Raw genomic sequence first — 24,318 nt, forward strand, 5'->3', positions numbered from 1 at the left:
GGCCTTAAGAATAAGACTGTGATCTCTGCTGTCAACTTTGTTTGATTCGACATAGGAAAAAATACAAAATTATTTAACCAAAATTAAGATACAAAACCAGTACTATCAGAGCTAATTTTGTTTCAGATAAACTTAATTGAGGTACATCTACACAAAATAAATGGCATCCACTTGCTATGTTTAAAAAATATAGGCATCCATTTGACAATTAACCCAATTAATATATAGTCTATTTCTATCATTCCCCCAGTTTCCTTCTTGCCCTTTTGCAGTAATTCCCCCATTACCACTACCCCTAGAAACAGGCAACCACTGATCTTTTGTCACTATAGATTATTTTAACTGTTTACAAATTTTATATAAAAGTTTAGCTGTTGACAAATTTTATACAAATTAAATAATAAAATCATTGTCTTTTGTGTCTCATTTTTAACAGTGCAATGTTTTGGTGGTATAACCATGTTGTTGCTTCATTCCAATAGTGTATTCCTTTTCGTTGCTGAATAGTATTCTATTATATGTATATATCACAATTTGCTTATACATTTACCTGTTGAAGTACATTTGGATTGTTTCAGTTTTGAGCTATTAAGAATAAAGCTGCTATGAATATTTGAATACAGTGTTTGTGTAGACATATGCTTATATTCCTCAATTCCTGAGAGTGATATTATTGGGGGTTTTGGTGCATATGTAATGATAATACTATAAAACTGTTTTACAATATGGTTATATTATTTTAAATTTCCCCAGTAGTCTATGAGACTTCCAGATGCTCTGCATTTTTGCCAACACCTAATATTATTTATTTTTAGTGACTCTAGTGGTTGCATGGTAAAATCTCACTGGCATTATCATTTACATTTCTCTGGTAATGCTGAAAATGTTTTCATGGGCTTACTAGGCATTTCTATGACTTTTGTGAAATGTCTGTTCAGATCTTATGTTCATTTTTTTCTAATTGTTTAATTTGTCATATTATTATTAAGTTATAAGATTTAAATATATATTCTGGAGAAAAATCCTTTGTCAAATATACTTGATATAGGACATTTGTTCTCAGCCTGTGGCTTGACTCTTCAGTTTCTCAACTGCTGCTGGAGGAGGTTATCGGGAGAACGAGACTGCTGGTTGACCTACTAACTGGATCCAGGCAACTGGAGGCTCCTCACTCCCTTCCCTATCCTTGGAAAGTGCATTCCCTCCCTGCCTTCCCTCCACTAGAAGCTGCCTCAAGGACACACCCTTGAAATAGTAATGTGTTGCTGAGATCATCTGGATAGCACATGTGACTGAACCAGGCTAAGGCCTCCGTATAAACTTTTAAGATTCTAGCAGGTGGGTGCAGAGATCTATGCATCTTGCAGCCGCACAAGACAAGCCTTCCATGTAAATTCCTTTGCTTGTTAAATCTGCCACCTACAAGTCCTAAGTGGTTTACCTTTTTCTTCAGTCTCTCCTTGCTCTCCATGTACATATAAGTGTGCCAGTTTGTAAGCCAACATCTGCTTCAGCAGAACAGAAGTGCTTAATTCTGATTAAGTTCAATTTATTTAGATTTTTCATTTATGCTTAATAGTTTTTGTGTCCCATTTCAGAAATTTTTACTTCAAATTTGTGAATATTATCTTCTCTATTTTTCCTAGAGACTTCATAGGCTTGGGTTTATGATTTATTGCTGTTTGCTGTGAAGTAAAGACCTTAGATAAGGGCCTTTTTTTTAAAAAAATGCAGATATCCATTCATTTTAGTACCATTGGTTGAGAGAATTATTATTTTCCCATCTGATTACTCTGGCCCTTTTTTCATAAGTCAATTAATCATACGTGGGCCTATTTTTGGACTCTCTTTTCATATATCCAAATATATATAGAATATTTTATGCCAATATCACTATCTTAATTACTACAGACTTATAGTAACCTCAAAGTTAAGTAATGTAAATACTACAATTTTTTTAACAAACTAAATTCTTTTGTCTATTCTAGATCTATTGCATTTCCATGCAATTATTAAAGCCAGCTTGTCAGTTTCTAATCCCAGAAATAATGTAGTAAGGAGTTTGACTGCAATTGGGTTCAATATATAGATAAATTTGGGAGGACATTGATATTTTAGCAGTTGTGTGCCTTCCAATCTGTAAATATAGATGTTTCCATTTATTCACATCTTCAATATTATAAGCATTGCTTTGTGGTTTTCAATTTGTATGTGTTCAACAGACTTCCTAAAATTTACCTCTTAATGTTTCATGTTTTTGGGTGCTATCATAAACAGTACTTTTAAATTTAATTTTTCATGCTGTTAGTAATACAAGTGATTTTGATTACATATACTGGATCTAGAAAAACTGTTAAAATCACTTCAAGTCGCTCATATGTAGATGCCTTTGCATACCTCATGTACAGGATCATGCCATCTACAAGTAAGAAATTTTACTTCTTCTTTTTCAATCTATATGTCTTTCATATTTTTCCTTGCCATACTGCACTGGCTGTGACCTCCAGTATAAAGTTGAACATAGTGGTGACAGTGGACATTTTTGCCTTATTTCTGATCAGAGGGGAAAGCAGTCATTCATTCACCATTATGGTAATGGTTATAGGTTTTTAATAGGTGCTTGTTATGAAGTGAGGAAGTTCCTCTCTTCTGCTGAAAAGTTTTTGTGACAAAAGAGTATTAAATTTGGGCAATGTTTTCTCTTCATCTATTTAAATAAACACTTTCCCTCTATTTGGTTATTTCTCTATTTGGTGAATTACAGTAACTGATTTTTCAATGTTAATCAAACTCACAGTCCCAGCATAAACCCCAATTTGTCACGATAGGTTATCCCTATTATATGTTGCTGGTTTCAATTTACTAATATTTGATTAAGAATTTTTAGGTTTATGTTCATAAAGGATATTAGTCTATAGTAATTTTTCTTATAATATTTATATCTGGTTTTGGTATCAGAGTAATGCTGGCCTTATATAACTAGTAGGAATATGGTACTTCTTGAAAGAGTTTGTATGGAATTTTTACAATTTTCTCCCTAAGTGTTTTATAGAACTTATTGGTGAAGCCATTCTGGGCCCACAGTTTTGTTTTCTTTGTTTTTTTGAAAAATTTTTGTTACAAATTCTATGTTTTAAGTAGATGGAGAATGATTCAATGATTTTCTACTTTTTCTTGTATCATATTTGATAATTCATATCTTTTAAAATATATTTGGCTAAGATATCAAATTTATTGCCATAAAGTTATTAATATTTATTATCCATTTAATATCTATGTTATCAGTAGTAAATGACATCTTCTCCCCAATATTTGTGTCTCTTCTATTCTTTTATATCAGTCTTTTTTATAGAGGATTGTCAATTCTATTCATTTTTCAAGGAATAAACTTTTGGTTTCATTGATTTTTTTTTTTTTGGACTATTTTCTGTTTCATTGGTTTCCCTTTATATCTTTAACTTTTCCTTCATTCTACTTATTTTAGGTTTACTTCACTCTTCTTTTTAGCTTCTTATGGTGAATACTCAGATCACCTTTCTTCTTATATAACTTATATCACTTTTATATTAATGGTTATTAAATGATTACTAAAGTGCTGAATTTTTCTCTAAGCATAGCCTTAACTGCAACTAACAAATTTGGAATTAAAAAAAATTTAGTTCAATTCAAAATCTTTTTTTAAAATTTCTATTGTGATTTCTTCTTTGACATGTGTTCTTTTGCAGTATGTTGCCGCTGTGGTCTCAATGTTTGTATCTCCCCAGGAGTCATGCGTTGAAATCCTAATGCCTAAATATGATGGTATTAGGAGGTGAGGGCTTTGGGAAATGATTAGGTCATAAGGATGGTGCTTCATGAATAGGAGTAGCACTCTTACAAAAGAGATTTGAGAGCCCCCTTGCCCCTTCCATCATGTGAGGACACCACAAAAAGACCTGGAAGCAGGTTCTCACCAGACACCAAATGTGCTGACACCTTGATCCTGTACTTCTAAATCTCCAAAACAGTGGGAAATAAATATCTGTTCTTTGTAAGCTACCTAGTCTATGATTTTTTATAGCAGTTGAGATGATTAAGACAGCTGTTAATATCTAATTTTTTTGAGGTTTCTCTAGATATTTTATTGTCATTAATTTCTAGTTTCAGCCTCTTATGGTCAGAGGATATATTTAAATACATTTAAATTTGTTGAGACTTGTTTTTTATTCTAACACATGGTCTATCTTAGTGAATGTTCTATATTCAATTGAAAACAATGTTCTGCTATTCTCAGGTGGAGAGTTCTGTAAAGGTTAATTAAGTCAAACTGGTTGATAGTGTTGTATTTATACTTACTCATTTGCTGTTTATTTGTTCTATCAATTACAAAAAGATAAATATTGAAATTTATCACTGTAATTATTGATATTGCTATTTCACCTTTCTAGTCTTATATTAGTTATCTATTGCTTTATAACAAATTACTCCCACATTTAGAAGTTTAAAATAATAAACAATTATCATCTCAAAATTATTGTGGATCAGCAATTCAGAACCATTCATTTGGGTGGTTTTCTTCACTTGGATGGGTCTCTCATGAGGTTGCAACAAGACATTACTCAGGGCTATAGTCTCCAGCAGGCTATAATGGGGCTAGAGAATCCAATTCTAAAGCGGTTGTTGGCAGGAGGTTTCAGGTCTTTGCCACATGTGACATGATAATTGTCACATGCCCTAAAGCATGTGATCTGAGAGGGAAAAAGGAATGAGGAATCTACAATGCCACTTATGACCCAGTCCTAAGGTCACATACCATCTCTTTTGTCAAATTTTATTCATTAGAAGTAGGATAATAAGTATAGATCACATATAAGGGATGGGGAATTAGCCTCCACCTTTTGAAAGAAGAGTATCACAAAATTTGTAGGTATATTTTAAAACCACAACAATCCCGCAAGATTTTGCTTTGTGTAATTTGAAGCCCTGTTATCAGTGTATGCACATTAATATTGTTACTTCTTCTTGAAAATCTAATCTCTTATCACTACAAAATGTCTCTATCTCTATTAATATTTTTCTACTAAAATCCATTTTCCTATTATTCATATATCTACTCCATATTTCTGATAATTAATGTTTGCTTGGCATATTTTTTCCACCCTTTACTTTTCAATTTGAATCTTCATGTATAGAGAGTCTCTTATAGACAATCTATAATGTAATCTTGTTTTTTCATCTAGACTGATAATTGTTGCTTTCTTATTGGATTGTTTAGGTCTACACTGTCTAATGCAGTAACCACTAGCCACATATGGCTGTTAAAATTTAAACTTGAATAAATTAAAATAAAGTAAACAATTCAGGTATTCAGTCACCCTAGCCACAGTTCAAGTGTTGAAAATCCACAGTGGACAATATAGCTTATATATACACAAGGAACATTTCTTTTATAACTGAAAATTCTATCATACAGTTCTTGTTTAGGCATTTTACACTTAGTATCATTATTGATATGACTGGGTTTAATATATCAGCTTTTTACATATTTTCTTTTTCCCTAATCTGTTCTTTAGTCTTTTTTCTTTTTCTATTTTCTTTTTGAATAATTATTTTTTGGTATTCTATTTTTATCTGCACCATTGTACTTATATATGATATATATATATGTATATGTCTTGTACATATTTATGCATTGATGTAAATAACATCATTATATATCATAATATAACATTATAACTAACAGTATACATATATGCACATATATTATGTATATATGTATATATAAATGGCATAAAATATGCAACTTTTAGATGTTTCATTATCTTCTGGATTGTATAATTTCTTATGACAAGTCTGCAATTATTCTCTTTTTTTTAATTCAGGCTGATCTTAAGATTATTATGTAATCTTTGATTTGATAAATGTTATTATTATGTACCTTGGTATGGATTTATTTGATGTTTATCTTGTTTGGGGATGATTGAATTTTTTGGAACTATTGAGTTTATAGTTTTCTTAAAATTTAGGAAAATTTAAGTAATTTCTTCTATAATCTCTTCTATCCCTTCCCCCAACCCCCACTGCCCATCTCTGTTTTTGAGATCAGTTTTCATTCCATTCATTTTTTTAATTCTTTTTTCTCTTTGTGCTTCAGTTTGAATACTTTCTATTGCTATATCTATGTATCTTTGTTTGGGCTACTATAACAAATTATCATAGACTTGGTGGCTTATAAACAACAGAAATTTATTCTCAGAAATAAATGGGCTAGAAAGTCCAAGATCAAGGGGCTGGCAGATTCAGTGCCTAATGAGAGTTTGTTTTCTGGTTCATAGACAATATGGCAGATGGGTAAGGTTGCTCTCAGAGGTCTCTCTTATAAGAGCACTAATCCTCATCATGAGGTCTCTACCCTCATGACCTAATCACCTCCCAAAGGAATCACTTCCAAATACCATCACATTAGGGATTAGATTTTATCATATGAATTTTGGGAGAACATAAACATTCAGTCTATAGCACTATGTGTATTTATCTTTTCTTCTGCAGAATCTTGACCACTTTCAAGCCAATCCAGTAAATGTTTTGTGCATTATTTTGCATTTTTTTCTTTAAACAAATTCTGTTAGTTTTAATTTTATGGTTTCCTTTTCTATTCTTCTTGTGTTCAACTTTAACTTTTAACTCTTTGAAAGTATTTGCAGTGGATGTTTTGAAGTTCGTATCTGCTTATTCAAACATCTCTTGTCATTTCTGGTTCTGTCTCTATTAATGTATTTTTTGTGATTATGGATCATGTATTTCTGCTTCTTTGTGTGTCTAGTAATTATTGACTAATTGTTAAAGTGATGAATTATTATAAGTTTTATGTTGTTGAGTATCTGGACTTTGTCTGCTTCCTTTGAAGAATGATGGTTTTGATTTTGTGGATTAATCCCTTCTCAGCCTTTTGGCTAAGATCAAATGTTTTATGGATTAGACTGACCCTTTCACTGTTAGTTTTAAAGATTTTTTAAGGTATAAATGAGGTAGCCTTCACTTTAGGTCTAGTTTAACTCTCCTATTAAGACATGACTCCTCTAATGTCTGTACTGGATTATAGAATTGTTAAATAATATCTCTTCACTGTAGTTGGCTGGAAATGATGTCTCCCAGTCCTGTATGTTCAGCTTCAACTCCCTTGTAATTCTTTGCGTGGTTTCATAGAGTTTCAACTTTTGCTGGAGAAGCTGATGTTAAGTCAAAAATACAAGGGCCTTGCACATAGATTCCTGGAGTTTTATCACTTAAAATCACCCTCTTCCAGTACCCTGCTTCACAAATTTAAGTTGCCTCCCCAAACTCTGATCTCTATCTCTGCAATTCAGCAGGACTGCTGTGCTTTGCTTGGGTTTTCTCTGCCTGCTGTAATTCATAAACTGTCTCCAGCAGAAAGTTGGTTCAATCACTGGCACCATCTAGTGTGTTTCTTTTTTCTCAGGACATACAGATTTGTACTGCCTATTATTTAGTGTCTTAAAACAGCATGTTTATATTTTCCCCAGTTGTTCTTATTTTTCCCTAGTAGTTTGTATACAGAAGATTCAGCATCAATTAGTCCCTCATGGCTAGGAATAAATGTCCCAAAGATACACTTTTTAAATAATAATAAAAAGACTAGATACAAAAAAATGATCATTCATTCGAATGATTTAAGAAATGTAATGAGCAGAACAATTTTGAGGATCATAGCCTGAGAATATTCTTACTCCTCATCTTAATAATACGACCTTTGAAATGGATCACATTGTTTAAATTTTTTCAAATTATATTTAAAAGCTTCTCAAAAGCTGTACTTTCAAAAAATATGAGAAGATCAAGAATAGGAAAAATAATTGTGGATATTAACCCAACTAATATTTCTTACAAACCTATAAAATTATGTCAGATTATTTATTGAATTTCTTCACATTATAAATAGTGGAGAAAGCATAGGACTACTTATTAACAAACTAAGGAGTTATTTACTAAAATACATTCTCTAGGTAGTCACAAAATATTGGATTTGCGATGAATATGGGGACATTTATCCTATAAAGTAGCATTACAGATCAGAAAATTAAAGAGTCAATTTACAAGATAGGAAATTTTTTTCAAAGAATGTTTTATCTGAATGCAGTTGACCCTTGAACAACACAAGTTTGAACTGTGTGGGCCCACTTATACACAGATTTTTTTTTTAATGGTGAACACTACAGTACTACATGATCTACGATTGGTTGAATCTGAGGATGCAGATTTTCAACTGAGTGGAGGGTTGGCACTACATTGTTCAAGGGCCAACTGTAATTTGAAAGACTGACTTAAAAAGAAAAATGTATAAGTAAAAACAGTGTAGATATGAAAAGAACAAAGTATAACTCAAGATAAAATTGTTAAAACACTTTTAAAAGAGTAAAATTATTCTTTTAATAAAATTAAAAATTAATTACATGGCCAATACATAATTTTAATGTCAATTATGTATGATCATTAAATTATTTCTATTTAAAGAGAAAGAGATATTAAAATGTCAGTTGTTATTAATTGCCACTCACAAACATATAATCCGTAGGAGAATGGCATAAGAGAAATCAACCTCATGGGCTAATCACAAAATACAATTATTTTATGTGCAATTTCTATAGCTCTACCTAGAAAAGGATACATTTAACTGTTAAGATTCCAAAATACAGAAAAAGACTGGCAATTGAACTTAAAAATAGAAAAAAAAGAAAGAAACATATGGAAAATAGAAAAATAGAACTTAATCCATGAAAAAAATTAAGTCAAAAATATCTATGAAGAAAGGACAAATATAGTCCCGAGAAATACATCAGTTTTCTTACCCTAAAATTCCAGAGAATCAGGTTTTTTTAATTCATAATTTAAGACAAAATATGAATTTTAAGATTTTGACCTAATATTGTACATTGAATTCTACTTAAAACCTCATTTAAGTAGATTAAAAGTAGTTCTATTTTTAGTTTTTCGAGAAATCGCTATACTGTTTTCCACAGTGGCTGCACCAGCTTACATTCCCATCAACATTGTACAAGGGATTCCTGTTTCTCCACATCCTTGCCAATATTTGTCATTTGTGGTCTTTTTAACAATAGCCTTTCTGAAGTGATACCTCGTTGTGGTTTTGATTGGCATTTCCCTGATAATTAAAGATGTTGAGCATCTTTTAATGTGCCTGATGACCATCTGCATTTCCTCTTTGGAAAAATGTCTATTCAGTTCTTCTGCCATTTTTTAATCAGGTTGTTTGCTTTTTTGATATTGAGTTCTATGAGCTATTTATATAGGCTGGAAAGCAATCCCTTATTGGTCATATCATTTGCAAATATTTTCTCCCATACCATAGATTATCTTTTCATTTTGTTGATGGTTTCCTTTGCTGTGCAAAAGCTTTTAAGTTTAATTAGGTCCCGTTTGTTTATTTTTTCTTTTGTTTCCATTACTCTAGGATACAGATCCAAAAAAAATATTGCTATGATTTATGTAAAAGAATGTACTGCCTATGTTTTCCTCTAGTTTTATAGTATCAGGCCTTCCATTTAGGTCTTTAATCCATTTTGAGTTTACTTCCATATATGGTGTTAGAGAATGTTCTAATTTCATTCTTTGACATGTGACTAGCTGTCCAGTTTTCCCAGCACCACATATTGAAGAGACTATCTTTACTTTCTCCACTGCATATTCTTGCCTCCTTTGTTGTAGATTAACTGACTATAAGTGCATGGGTTTATTTCTGGGCTCTCTAAACTGTTCCATTGATCAATATGTCTCTTTTTGTGCCAGTACCATACTGTTTTGATTACTGTAGTTTATAGTATAGTCTGAGGTTGGGGAATGTGATTTCTCCAGCTCTGTTCTTCTTTCTCAAGATTGTTTTGGCTATTCAGGGCCTTTTATGTTTCCATATAAATTTTAAATTTTGTTGTAGTTCTGTGAAACATGCCATTGATAATTTGATAGGGAATCTGTAGACTGCCTTATGTAGTATGGTCATTTTAACAATACTGATGCTTCCAATCCAAGAACTTGGTATATCTGTCCATCTGTTTGTGCTGTCTTCAAGTTCTTTTATCAACATCTTATAGTTTTCCAAGTACAGGTCTTTTGCTTCCTTAGGCAGGTTTATTCCTAGGTATTTTATTCTTTTTGACGAAATAGTAGATGGGATTGTTTCTTTAATTTCTCACCATATGACCCAGCAATTCCACTCCTAGGTATATATTGAAAAAAACAAAAACACTAATTCAAAAAGATACATACACTCCAATGTTTGTAGCAGCTTTATTTACGGTTGCCAAGATATGGAAGCAACCTGTGTCCATCAACAGATAGATGGATAAGGAAGATATGGTATATATTTACAATGGAATACTACGCAACCATAAAAAAGAATGAAATTTTGCTATTTGCAACAATATGGATGGACCTGGAGGGCATTATGCTAAGTGAAATAAGTCAGACAGAGAAAGACAAATACTGTATAATATCACTTATATGTGGAATCTAAAAAATACAACAAACTAGTAAATACAACAAAAAAAGAAGCACACTTACAGATATAGAGAACAAATTAGTGGTAACCGGTAGTGGGGGGAGGAGGAGGGAGAGTAGGAAGCACAAATTATTGGGGATAACATAAGCTACAAGAATGTATTATACAACATGGGGCATATAGCCAATATTTTGTAATAACTTTAAATGTAAAGTAACCTTTAAAAATTGTGTAATTTTTAAAATTTTAAAAAAATATATACCAAATTCCCCTCAAAAAATAACCTAAAAAATGCTGCTTTCTTTTTAAAAAAATAAAGTAGATGAAGAATAGTTCTACCATTTTTATAGACTGAGGAATTTGATGTCTATCTTATACTCAAGAAGACAATAAGTTTTTAAACTGAGAAGTGACATGATTAGAGCTCTGCTTTTGAAAAACAATTCTATCAGTGTGGAGGATTGAATAGACCAAAGGATTAATGAAAATGGAGGGAAATGACCTTCATAAGAGAGTACTGTGTTCTTTCTTCATTCATTCTAATAACAAATCTTTACAGAGCTTTATTCCAGCTTTCCTGTTATAAGCTGGAAACTAGACATTGTGGCTACTACAGAAAACAAGATAGGCAAGGCTGTGCTGTCATAGCACTTACATTACAGTGAAAAAATAAATAATAAATTAGTAAAAAATTTTAAATAAGTCATTACAAATTGTTAACACTATGAAGGAAACAAACAGGGCGATATAACAGTAACTGTAAGGTGAAGGCTCTTTAAACAGGGTGTCAGGAAAGCCTCTGTGAGTAGGTGACATTTAAGCTGAGATCTGACAGAGCACAGGAGTCCAATGAATGCAGGGTCAGGACGGAGGAGAGAAAATATTTTGGAGATGTTTGAGAGAGTGCATTAACAAGACTTGCTAACCAACCGGATATGGGGATTTAAGGATTATTCTAATGTTTCAGGCTGGAACAACTGGCTGTCTGGCAGTGTTAATAACTGAGATAGGAAATACAGGAAGACCGCCAGGTGTGAGTTAGAAATGTTGAGGTAATTGCCATTGGAGATGTCCAGTTGGTTATTTTTAGTTCTCCTGATGGCATTTTATAGTCATCCCATGAACAAACTACACAGTCAAGGGAACAGATTTCTCTATGAAACTGAAGAATAGGTGTGAAGGAAATAATTAGAAGACATAGCTAGCCTAGAAACAAATGTAAGTGTACAAAATAATTTAGAATACTCTATTTGCACTAAATGCTAGAAAATGGACTCTGAAACATATTTTTTGCTAACATTTTATTGGGAAGTACAATCCCAGGGAAGCATGAACACTAGGAAAATAGAGTAGAGAAGGGAATGAGACAGAACAAAATAGGGCAGTGGGACACAGCTTTATGGCAAACTGATGGCTGGGTCATTCAAGACATTTTCAGAGAGGTTACATAGAACTACTCTGCCTATTAAAGGGGAGAGGAGATTATTTACCCACTCATTCCCCCTTTGGTCAAAGTTCATCTTTTAGGAATTAGTTCCTCACACTTCTGAGGTGCACGTGTGTGGTGCTTAGTGAAATGAAAAGCTCCTGCCCATGTCTTGAAAATCAGTGACAACATGGAACGTTAAAAATACAGGAGGCATGAGGGAAGTTGTACCCAGACATTAAAGGAGGATCAGGAGCAGCAGGCACAGTGGGGACGTCAACCTAAAGCAGACGCAGCTGCCGTAGCAGCAACTTGGCTCCAGGCCTATGGGACAGAGCAAGCCACCACTCTGGGTAGAAAACAGGGCATGTGCACAGGTCTGTGGTGGTGTATAAACTGAAGCCAGTGGAAGATGATGAAGGACAGAGGAAGGGGTAGACAAAGTGGTAAGAGACAAGTCAGAGGTGATAGGCCAGATCATTTTCACCTTTTTAAGGACACTGGTTTCATCCTAAGTGAATAGGGCAGCTATTTCTATACTGCATTTTAAAAACATGTATCTGGTTGCTGTGTTGAAAGTAGCCTGTCAGAAGCAAGTTTAGGCACAAGACAATCAGCCACTACTGCAGAAATCCAGAACTTGTGGCTTGAACCAGAGGAGTAGCTGCAGTGGAGAGAAGTAACAGATTCTGGATATATTTTAAAGGGGGAGCCCACAGGATTTCCTTACTTCATACTTTTCACAGAATCAAATTTCCAGTGGATTAAGAAACTAACTTTTAAAGCTGCTAAAAATAAAATCATAAAAGTATTAGAAGGGAAATACAAAGATAGGGAAGACCCAACATTCCAAAATTCAAAATCCATAAACAGTATCAACATTAAAATAAATAAAATGAACAGATAAGCAACAGACAAGTAGAAGATAAAATATAAGAGATTAAAGTTTAGTACCTAGAATACATAAATACTCGTAAATTCAACAAGGAAAAGGCAAACAATTCAACAAAAAAGTAGGCAAAGAATATATAGAGGATATTCACAAAAAAGCAAAGGGGAATAGCTATACACATACAAAAAGGCACTGAACCTTGTATGTTAGTAGGAAAACACAAATTAAAACAATGAAGTGCCAGTTTTAATCTATCAGGTTGAAAAAATAAGTTTTTTTTCAAGGATTGGATAAAGCCTGATACTGGGGTGCTCATATACTGTCCATGGGAGTGTCTAATCTGCCAACACATTGAAAAGCACAAATTGATAAAATACACTAAAATGTAAAATACCCATCGTCTCAACCCAGCAAGTGTACTCAATATCTATCCTAGTGAAATATTCTCATATCACTAAAAAAGGTATGCAAAATTTTAATTGTATTACTGAAAAATCAGAAGTTTCCCTAATTTCCACCACAGAGTACTGGATAAACCTATGAGGCATACCTACCAGGTAAAAGAATAAAGTATATCCATAGGTCCTGACATGGAAAGATATCCAATATATACCTTACCAAAAAAGGAAGTTGTCTGAAAACACATAAGAGAATAATATTTGCATGATAAAAGTGTGTGGTGACTATCTGAATAGAATTTTTCTGAGTCCTCACAGTTGTGAGGTTAGATAGAGAAAAATAGAGCCATTACTAAGTAACTATGACATTAGAATAGCCTATTTTAATAGCTCAATTTTTAAAATTATTTCCTAAATTTAAGTGAAATGTCTTTTTCTGCATGTCACACTACATTATTTGTCAGTCTCATTATCAGATATTACTTCAAATAATACAATAAAAATACAATTTAAGTCAATTGCAATATAAAAATGAAAATCATGCAAAAACTATAAAAGTTCGTGAAGTCAGTGAAAGAGATTTTGGGGACTACAGACGTCATTGACCAGACCATTCAAAATTAGTCCAGTTAGCAATTAAACAAAAGAAAATGAAGCATGGGAATAATAAGAATGCTTTAAACAAAAATGGTTTTAAGATCAAAATGTTTACCAGACAGAGTTTGCGTACTTAAGCAAAAATGACCTGTTTTTAGAATCCTGTTGCAAAAGTCAAATGTGAAACAAATTATTTCATATTATGTTTTTATTCAATTTTGTTAGAAAAATTTAGAGCAAAACACTCCTGATTCATTCTTTGCATATGCCAAAAATTAGAGCAGTTAAAAGGATATCTCTTATTTTGGTAAAATTGAGAAAAATATTTAGTTAATTTTTTTTATCTTATATAAGATAAAATGCCAATAAAAGCTTTTCTTTTCTATCTACAATGAAACATCCCTTTTTTAAAAAGGAATTTATATTAACTGACATCTAGTACAAATTATATTAAATCAATAGACAATGTATCCCAAATATCTTGGTCCACTTTTAAGCTTTAATAACTTGAGAAGCATAAATTCTACAAACTTACCCACAAAAAAATCATTTGAAAGTTTATTTATTTACATTTCCTATACATGTATTCAATTTGATTGATCATAAATTTTTAACTTTATTTTAGTCTTTCTGATTGAAAGTGGCAAACATTGACAAACTGACACATTGTAAACTATACTTCAATAAAATATATTTTAAAAAGGATTAAAAGCTTACTATTTAAATTCTCAAAACTAAATAAATGTAAATAAATCTAAATGAACTTTTAAATGATAAGTTTTGTAAGTTTGTAATACTTCTGATACTACTAAGGCTTAAAACTACATACGTATGTGTTTGTATATTTGCATGCATATATCCTAGACTTATAAAAGGGAAAATCAAATTCTTCTAATAAGCATTAAAAAACTAAAAAGCAAGACATCAGAACCTACTGAAATAGAGATATAGACCATGTTTCTTGAAGAAAAAAATCAAATATTAAATATACTAATTTCTTTCAAAATTAATCAATACCAATTAAAATCCTAGAAGAGCTATTTATAAAATCTGACAAGCTGACTCTTGTAAAAAAAGAATTTTGTGACACATGTTAGATATGATAAGTAAACTTTGCTCAAGATGGAATATTACAATGAGGAGGCTGCAGCAGGGTAAAAAGATCAGGCTCAACTCTGAATACAAGAAAAAACTGGATTTACAGGCGAGGAAAAGGTTGGGTTGGGAGGAAGAGGAATCGGTGATAAAAGATTACTAAGAAGAGACATCAAGGAAAGGGAGATTCTTGTTGAACAGATTTAACAGGATTCTTGCAGAAGGCAGGGCAAGGTGATGAGACACAGAAGGTGAGGATTGGTTGGGGATGAGGACCACGATCAGATACTATGACTTGGATGCACTAGGATTAATCATTCCTTTCTAAAGCATGTTTACCAATAAAACTTTCAAAATTAGAGAAAAAAAGAAAAAAGAAGACGAAGAACCAGGGAAGACATTACTGCTTCAGCAACAGGGAAACAGATCAATTTAATAGTTTATATTTAGGTTTATAAATATTCATGAATTAGTAAAGAAAGGATGGCGCCATGACTACTGATTATTAATTGAGAAAAAATGAAATTAGGTTATGACTACATAGCTTACATAAAAATAATTACCATATGCATTCAAATTCTAACAATACAAAATCACTTCAAAAGTGTAAAAGAAAACACCAGAGACTAGGTTAATAACACAGGGGTTTAAAAGTTTTCCTAAACAAGTCACAAAGCTCAGAACCACAAGAGAAAAATTAGTTAAACTAACCTCTTAAAAATGATAAGTTTTTCACATGGAGAGAAACCATGTGCAAAATTAAACTATAGGCAACAGACTGTGAGAAATTTTTCAAAGTATTTTATGGGCACATAGTTTATGTATATTTTTTTTTTAAGTTGCTATGAACCACTAACAAGAAAGCAAACAACTTGATATAAAAGTAGGCAAAGAATATCAACAATTCATAAGAACAAAGATTCGATTTGTTTATGATAAAAACTCTCACCAAAGTGGGTACAGAGAGAACATAGCTCAGCATCATAAAAGCTATATATGACAAACCTACAGCCAGCATAGTACTCAACGGTGAAAAACTCAAAAGCTTCCCACTAAAATCTGGGACAAGACAAGGATGCCCACTATCACCACTCCTATTCAACATAGTCTTGGAAGTCCCAGCCACAGCAATCAGGCAAGAGAGAGAAATAAAAGGGATCCAAATTGGAAAAGAAGAGGTAAAAGTGTCACTATATGTCAATGACATGTTACTATATATAGAAAACCCTAAAAGGTCCACACAAAAACTACTAGAGCTGATCAAAGAATTCAGCAAGGTAGCAGGTTACAAGATTAACGTTCAAAAATCAGTTGCATTTCTTTACACTAACAATGAATCAACAGAAAAAGAAAGTAAAGAAACAATCCCCTTTAAAATAGCACCCAAAGTAGTAAAATATCTGTTTAAAAAAAGGATATATAAAAATTGTTCAACCAGTTATCTCAGAAATCTAAATGAAGTCAATAATAAAATTTGTTTCCACTCTGATATATGAAATAAGTTGATCCAAAAATTTAAAGGTTAGTAAGACCTAGTGCTGGTGAAAATAATAGGAAAACAGACAAGAATCTTATACTCTGTTCGTAAATTATTATTACACTTTTGAGGAAAGTTTGACAGAATCCACACATTTGAAACATATACATTGCCTTTGACCCAGTTACTCCACTTGCAGAAACACGTTTGATAAACACCATCTGTTATTATCTCAGCCCATGTTTCTCTAATGTGAATTACTCATACTTGATTCGTAAGTAAAGGAATGGATGCAAATAAACAAAAGCTGTGTAGAGTTATACATTATTTTTTCCCAGGCAAAAGAAGCAGGTGAAAGCATGAGTAGAAACAGAACCTTAAGCAGAAAAGGAAAAAGCCTACAGCTGGGCTGATGCAGAAGTATCAGAACTCGGTTCAGCTCTATTTTATAAAATTAAAAATCAGTGCCTGAGCCCAGGCTTCTCCCATGATGTCTCAACCTCAGCTTTACGTCGCTTTTACCTTTGGCAATTCGTATTGCCACCTTTGTGGCATCCACCCAGCTTACAGCTCCATTTCACCTGTACTCTTCAGTCCCATCAGGCCTACTCATATCAGCAATTTTATTTAATAGATTTGTACATTTTAAAACTCCACGGTAACAGCCCCCAGGCACACAAAGCTCTCTTGCCTAGACCGTCTATATGATCTCCCCAAGTACCAATTTGGTTTTGTTGGTTCTGTAGTTTCAAATGTGCACAGGTATTGAGTAGTCTGCCGCAGGAGACTGGTTCTTCAATTGTACTATTTAGAAGAACATGAGGTTTTAGGAGCTCATTCAGAGCATTAGGAAGAAAGCTTGTACTTGCACAAGTGAGCAAAGAAATATGGGTAGGTGGATGATCATTGCAGGAGTGACTGCAATGGTATATAATTGAACACCTGAAATCTATTCATTAGGGAATGATTAGATAAATATGACCTGTCTTTTCTATAGAACTTCATAACATTATAAAAAGGAGGCACAGGAATCTCACCAAGATACATTGTTTAAAAAGTCACTAAGCAATATATATTTTTACATTAAACTCAGGAATATAAAGCTCTATCTACAGGTACCAAGTTGTTCTCAATGGTTACATATAAGGATGCAAGTGTTATTAATGGAGAATTTTAGTAAATATGTTTCTGTACAATTTAAAGCTTTTTAAAAACAATATGTATATATTCATGGATCATTTCTGTAGTGATTTTAAATAACCTACTTTAAATTCAAACAATAAAAATCTACAAGAAAATTTTCAGCTCTTAGGGGAGGGGAAGAAAGAAATGGAAAAAAAGATTTTTTAAATAGACGTTATTAGTAAATTTCAAATGTTTATTATCTCAAAAATCATAAATAAAAATATAAACACACACTGGAAAGCAACAGATATAAGTGATATAAGTCAATATCTTCACTAATTTAGGAGCACAACAAAAATATGTGTAGTTTTATGAAAATATAGATGCCCAGCCCCACTCCCAGAAATTCCAATTCAATCTGGCAAAGAGGAACAGGAAAGTTGTATAGCATAACATGGTGTTGTAAGCCATTAACCCATAGCAGTGAGCAAGCTGTGGGAGTAGTTCAAGGAAGGATAGATGGTTAAGGCTGGAGAACATCAATTTTTACTTGCTTGAGTTCAGAATCAATTAAAAGACAAAGAAAGAATCAGACAGAGGAGTAATGGAACATCAGTATAACATGATGGTACTGTTGGAGAATGTAGCTGAATTGTATAGCCACAAGTTCTCAAGTCCCAAGCCCAGAGTTAGTTAGATACTTATCCACCTACTGACTGTCAGCTCTGGGTGACTAGAAGCACCCCCATGAAGCTCACCCAAGTAAAACATTGCTGTGGAGCTGAGAACCTGAGAGGCAAGCAAAGACCAAAACTAGGACGCCTAAGCTTCACTTGCCCAATTCCTACTCCCCAACTTATCAACCAGATAATTCACTCCTCCCATGGAGAAGGGTGAGGAGAACCAGAAGCAGAAGTGTCAATCCATATCCCTCACAAGGGAACAAGAAGGCAAGTGAAAGGAAGGCCCACCCTTTCTCACAGAGACTAGAAGAGAAAGTGGAGGTTTAACTGTATAATTAGGGGAAGTCTACCACAGAAGAGAGGAGAAATTTCAAAGAATAATTAACTCACAGTTATTAATATAAACCATAGAGCATACCTTAAAAGTTTCTACTATTTCAGAGGAAATTTGTTCCTTTCAGATTTTGCTATGTATTCTGCAGTATGATAAACTTAAAGCCCTTATACAAAACAAAAAATCCATGATAAAGCTTGACTTAGAGTTTTAAGAATATAGAATGATCCCTGAATCAGCAGTCCTCTGAGGAGAAAAATAGGATTGAAATTTATATCTTAATATCAAATAATGTTCTTTAGGATCAAATGTCCCACTTACCTATTAAGCCTCACAACATTATCATAATTTAACTGAGATCAAAATAGTTCCATAATCTACATGAAGGTAACAATTATAAAAAGGAATATATAAAGAATGACAAAGTACTTGTAGGTTCATTATAACTAGTGGAGTCCTACAGGAAATTTCCGCTGAAAGAATATTTACATCAAAAGTGGCATTCAGATAGAAAACAATTTGACAGACTCTTAATTTTGTTAGTGAGCAAAATGCCCTTACAAAATTCAAACACTTTGTTCTTCTCAGGACACACAGGCTCAAAACACTCTTAACCAGAGAAATTTGGGAATGACTAGAGGTGATATTCAGAATAAAAGGTTAATTTTAACTTTTTTATTATTTGATCTTTTCTACCCCTTCCCACATTAGATAAATGATCAACTTAAACTAAAATTCTTCTCTCCTGGCACATTTTTTAAATTTTATTTATTTATTTATTTATTTATTTATTTATTTATTTATTTATTTATTTATTTATTTATTCATTCATTCATTCATTCATTCATTCATTCATTCATTCATTCAGTGGAGATACTGAGGATTGAACCCAGGACCTCGTGCATGCTAAGCATACACTCTACCATTGAGCTATACTCTCTCCTGTCCTTGCACATTTTTGATGCAGGCCTACAAGGATTTTTTTCAAGGCCTCTTTTAGTTGTATTTATGATATGAGTGTTGCAAAAGATATTCACTGACCCTACCAATGTGGGGATTACACCTCCCCACTGTGTTGAACTAAGGTTTGTTGTGTGACTTGCTTTGGCCAGTGAAATGGGAAATGTGATATTTGTCATTCTGCGTGCTTCGCCATGCTTCTACCCAACTCTGTCATGAGGATTAGCAATGCTCCAGGTAAGCCAGTACCATTGGCCTGGGTCTTAGAGTGACATACAAGATAAGTGAGATACAAATATTTGCTGTTCTAAGACCTTGAGAGTTTTGAATTGCTGTTGACTCGATTAGAGCATTCCTATTCCTACAGATACCAAGAATCATCCAGGAGAAAGAAGAAGAAAAACCTTCAGTATTCTTTCCTCTTCTGTGTTAAAAGTAAATAAAAATCTATTTTTTTAAATTAATCTTTAAGGGGTTGAACTGACTGATTAAAACAGAAAAACAATCATTTGGTCTAGTAATCTATAGACTTAATCCCTTGCCATTTTTATTTCTGTAAAAACTGGCAACTGTTTACTAAATAAAGATGTTTATTTTAGTCCTGTCTTTAAAAAAAATTATCATCTGATAACTGATCTGGAATGAATGGCCATTTATTAAAAGAAAACAAAGTAATCTAACTTTTTCCCATTAGGAGAAAAATGCATTATTCTCTAATTCCTTAAACAAACAAACTTCTATTTATTTTTACTGTAAATAAGCATACTTTAAATTAATAAGAGAATGAATAATGATAGTGCTTTTAGAAAGCTATGTAATTTTCAAATGAAAAACACTAATCTTAGCACTTTCTTGGGCAAAGAAGATTATGAGCTACTAAAGAGAGCATGATGCTTTTAGTTAAAATAACACCACTGAAAAGGGTCTCTACCACCTTTATTTGAATAGTACTTCTGTTGCAAGAGAAAAGCTGCCAAATGTGTCCAGAATTGATTAATAAGGAGAATAATTGCTTCCTACTAATTTTAATCTTTTTACAGCTTTGCCTCTCATGGGATAAACATGAGGACTATGTGGCTTTATCATCAAATCTGAATCTAACCATTCCCTTGCCAGCAGCCAATGAGGTGCAAACACAAATTAAACTAGATTGAGGATTATACTGCTTGGCTGTTTGAAATTTTATATTACTGTGAAGCATGCAGGCGAAGAGTAGCAGATGGGCAATACTGAGCAAAATTTTCTTTCTGGATATTGCCCATCTGTTTTCCTTTTTTGCATTTCTACTTCAAACTATTCTAGATGTCCTAATTTTTCTTTCTTTCTTCCTTTCTTCCATTTTCCTTTCTTTCTTTCTTAATGGTGTCATAATTTGTTACTCAAATTTTCAGTGGTCAAACAAATAACTAGAGTTGATGATTTCAACATAAGCAGTAATAATAATTATTAATTTACACTATGTTCTTACTAGATTACAGTCACTCTCCTAAAACTTTTAAATGTCTTACCAGTTTTTCATAACCACTAAATAGATACATTTATTATCTTCATCTTACAGATGAGAAAATTGAAGAATAAGGAGTTCAAGACAATTATCCATTTTACATTGTTAGGAAATGGTAGAATAGGGATTCAATGCTGTTTTAAAATATCAAGCATTGGGGAAAAAATACTTTTTTGCTCTAAAATTTAATATACTATCATTAACACTTAAATTTTATGTTTATAATCAAACTTAAAATATATTTTATTTAATTTCTCTCAAGTTCATCAAAGAATACAAAGTATTTCACAAAATTCAAAAAACTGGTTGCAAGTGGTAAGATTTCACCAAACCATTGAATTTCAGATTTGGAATAGACATGAAACATCACCTTATCTAGTGCTTCTCAAAAGTCTTTGTTCAATGGAACCCTTTCTTTAGAAAATCTAACATAAAGACCAGTAATCTAATATATAGAACCAGATCAAAGTGTCTGAACAACGATTGGGTGTGGTGGAGGTGTTGCCATGGGAGGGGAGAGGGAAAAGACTTGGCCCCTGCCCCCTCAAATAGTTCTGTATCCTTGTCCCTCTTTATCCCTTGTCCACAGTATTCCTTTTTGGACATTTAGTGCATCACGTGTTCCTGAATAAAATTAATGAAAGTCTCTAATGATAATATCTGCCTAATGAGAAAGTGTTTATTTTACAGGCCTCAGTTTAACTAGAACTCAATTTTTAGATAATCTCAAAATGTAATCGCCTACTTTTACCCACTGTCTCCATCCTCAGGTTTCTCCTGGGCCACCAAAGGAAACTTCTGAAAAACTTTAAATTTTTTCGAGTGACCTTTGTATTTAGAAATGGAGAAAAAAAGGACCTATAGAAAGTAGAAGAGCTTGAGTGAACCAACCTTGGGAGCAGATAAGCAGGCAGAGCAGCTTACCAACATGGTGTTTCATGAACCCAGATTGAAAGCCTTCCCACATTCACATGCAAGCACAGTGATACAAATATCAGTGTAAATTAATTTTTAAAAAAATAGATAATTTTGGAACATGGGTCCTTTAGATCCTGTAGTAAGGCTGGGTCAGTGCTACACTTCAACAACGAGGTTAGTATATTAGTATATTAGGTTCAGGCAAGGAAGTAGAAGTACAAAAGAATCAATATGCAAGATGTGAAATTTTGTTTCATTTTGTTTTGTTTATAAGTCCTAATGGCAGGGAAGGCTTTTCTTTCTTCTACTGCATTTCATGACTGTCTTTCAACAGGACCTAAAATCTATAACATACTATCATACTGTACCTACTCTATAGTCTAATAGGACTAAGTTGGCTTTTTTGGGCTGGCCTAGTAACCAATCTGATTAAAAATATAATACATTTTCATGTAGGAATATCCAAAACTCAAATAAACAACTTGTAAAGGAATTGTTAGAAATAAATCTGTTCCTTTATTGAGGCTGTCTTTGTACACACTTACAAACACACGCACACACACACAGAGACACACACACACAGATACATATGGTGGCTATGATTAATCAGGCTCTCAAATCTAAAAAACAATTAAGGACACTGCTCTGACTCTTCGCTTATGTGTTTGCAATCTTTCCCTTATCTATGTTCATTCTCTCACACATGCTCTATCACAGTATAGCTTGAGGGGATCTGGAGCAGCTGGACTTTTCACAGAACAGCATAATGTTTTCCTCTGTATCAATGACTTCATCCTAAAAGGGCCACGTAAGCAGTAAGAGGCAACTTAATAACACAAATGGGTTCCTAAAGGGGAGAAATAAGCTATGAAAATTTGGGGGCCTACTCTATTAGTGAAATTTGGGGAACATGCCAGTAGATCCCTTGAAAGGACAAGGCAATCATTATTATCTTACACCTCCCAACATTATAAAGGAATCACAGGACTTGGTGGGCTTCTTGGGGTTCTTTCAACTCTTCGATGATGATACAGACTTCCCCAGGAAGAGGGTATTGGTTTCAAGTTACCTTGCTAGGAAAGGAAAGCTCCAAGGAATTTCACTTGGCCCTCCCCACCACAGTAACCTACATTTCACAGTTCAGATGTGTAAATAGAAAGTTTTGCTAGTTACTAAATATATGTACTCCAATCGTACACTCAAGATCTGGTAAAATAAATATGGGATGATGTGGCAGAGTTTACGGGTTGATAACATCCAGTTCCCATTTCATCCTTGCTAACATCCTCACTTTAATTCAGAGAAGCAATGTGACCAGCTCAACTGAATGCATTTTTCTTACACTTTCTTATTATCAGGACAGACACCTGTGATACATTCCTAGAAATGATCTCTTATCAGAATATGTTAGATAGACGTTAATTCTTTGAAAATTACTAGCTTTATAAAGGAGGAAATTGGCAGCAAATTTGGCCTTTTTTCCTTACGTTGACCTTCCCTTGAGCGTGGATATACAGGCAGCGATTGCAGGGGCTGTCCTTTCACGTGAGAGAATGGCAAAGGGAAACAGAACCGTAGCCTCTGACACCACAGAACTGTTCAACGCATTGACAGCTGCTACGTCCACACCTCTTGAGACAGGTGCAACATAAATGCTTGCTTATTTAAATCACACTAGTTGGATTTTCTACTATTTGCAGGCATACATAATCCTAATTAATACAGATAGATGTATCTGAGCCTAATGGGAGGTATACATGGGTCAGAATTCCATTTATCAACTAACTTCCTTAAATCTTAACTCTTTCCAATGGCTTATCAGCATACTTATTCCCCTAAAACCAGGCTGTGGTCCAGTCGTTCCTGATTCATGTGGGAATTTCTCTATCCACAGTGCACAGTTATCCTGGCTAATGGTATCCTGAGTATCACACTACCACTAGGAAGTCCTCCTTCCACAGACCTAACCTCCCTTAACCGTCCCCTCCAGGGACGGTGAACCTGTAAAAAGACTCAAGTCTTATGAATTCAAGTCAGGCCGTTTTTCTTCAGATCCAGAGTTTTGGGTACATATAAATCAGGTAGGACCTTAAAAAACTGTCCATCTTTTTCAGTGACAGAAATTCTGCGGTCAATTAGCCACTTCAAAACAACCACCAAAACACCTGTTTGTATGACCAATACAATTTCTAAGATAGTTCTAATGCCTTTAACAGTAACCAGTCCTATTCTGCCTCTGAAAATGAAATATTTCTATTGGCTTCTATAGATTTACATGTGTGGAGAATATGACAAATCAGGGAGAGAAGTGAGTGCTTCATATATACTAAATCCACTCCAAAATGTCTAACATCTTTGATACTGGGATTCTTTTTCTTCTCTATCATAGTGAGCAA

The sequence above is a fragment of the Camelus bactrianus genome, chromosome 8 (assembly GCF_048773025.1).
Source record: "Camelus bactrianus isolate YW-2024 breed Bactrian camel chromosome 8, ASM4877302v1, whole genome shotgun sequence".
Lineage (NCBI taxonomy): Eukaryota > Metazoa > Chordata > Mammalia > Artiodactyla > Camelidae > Camelus > Camelus bactrianus.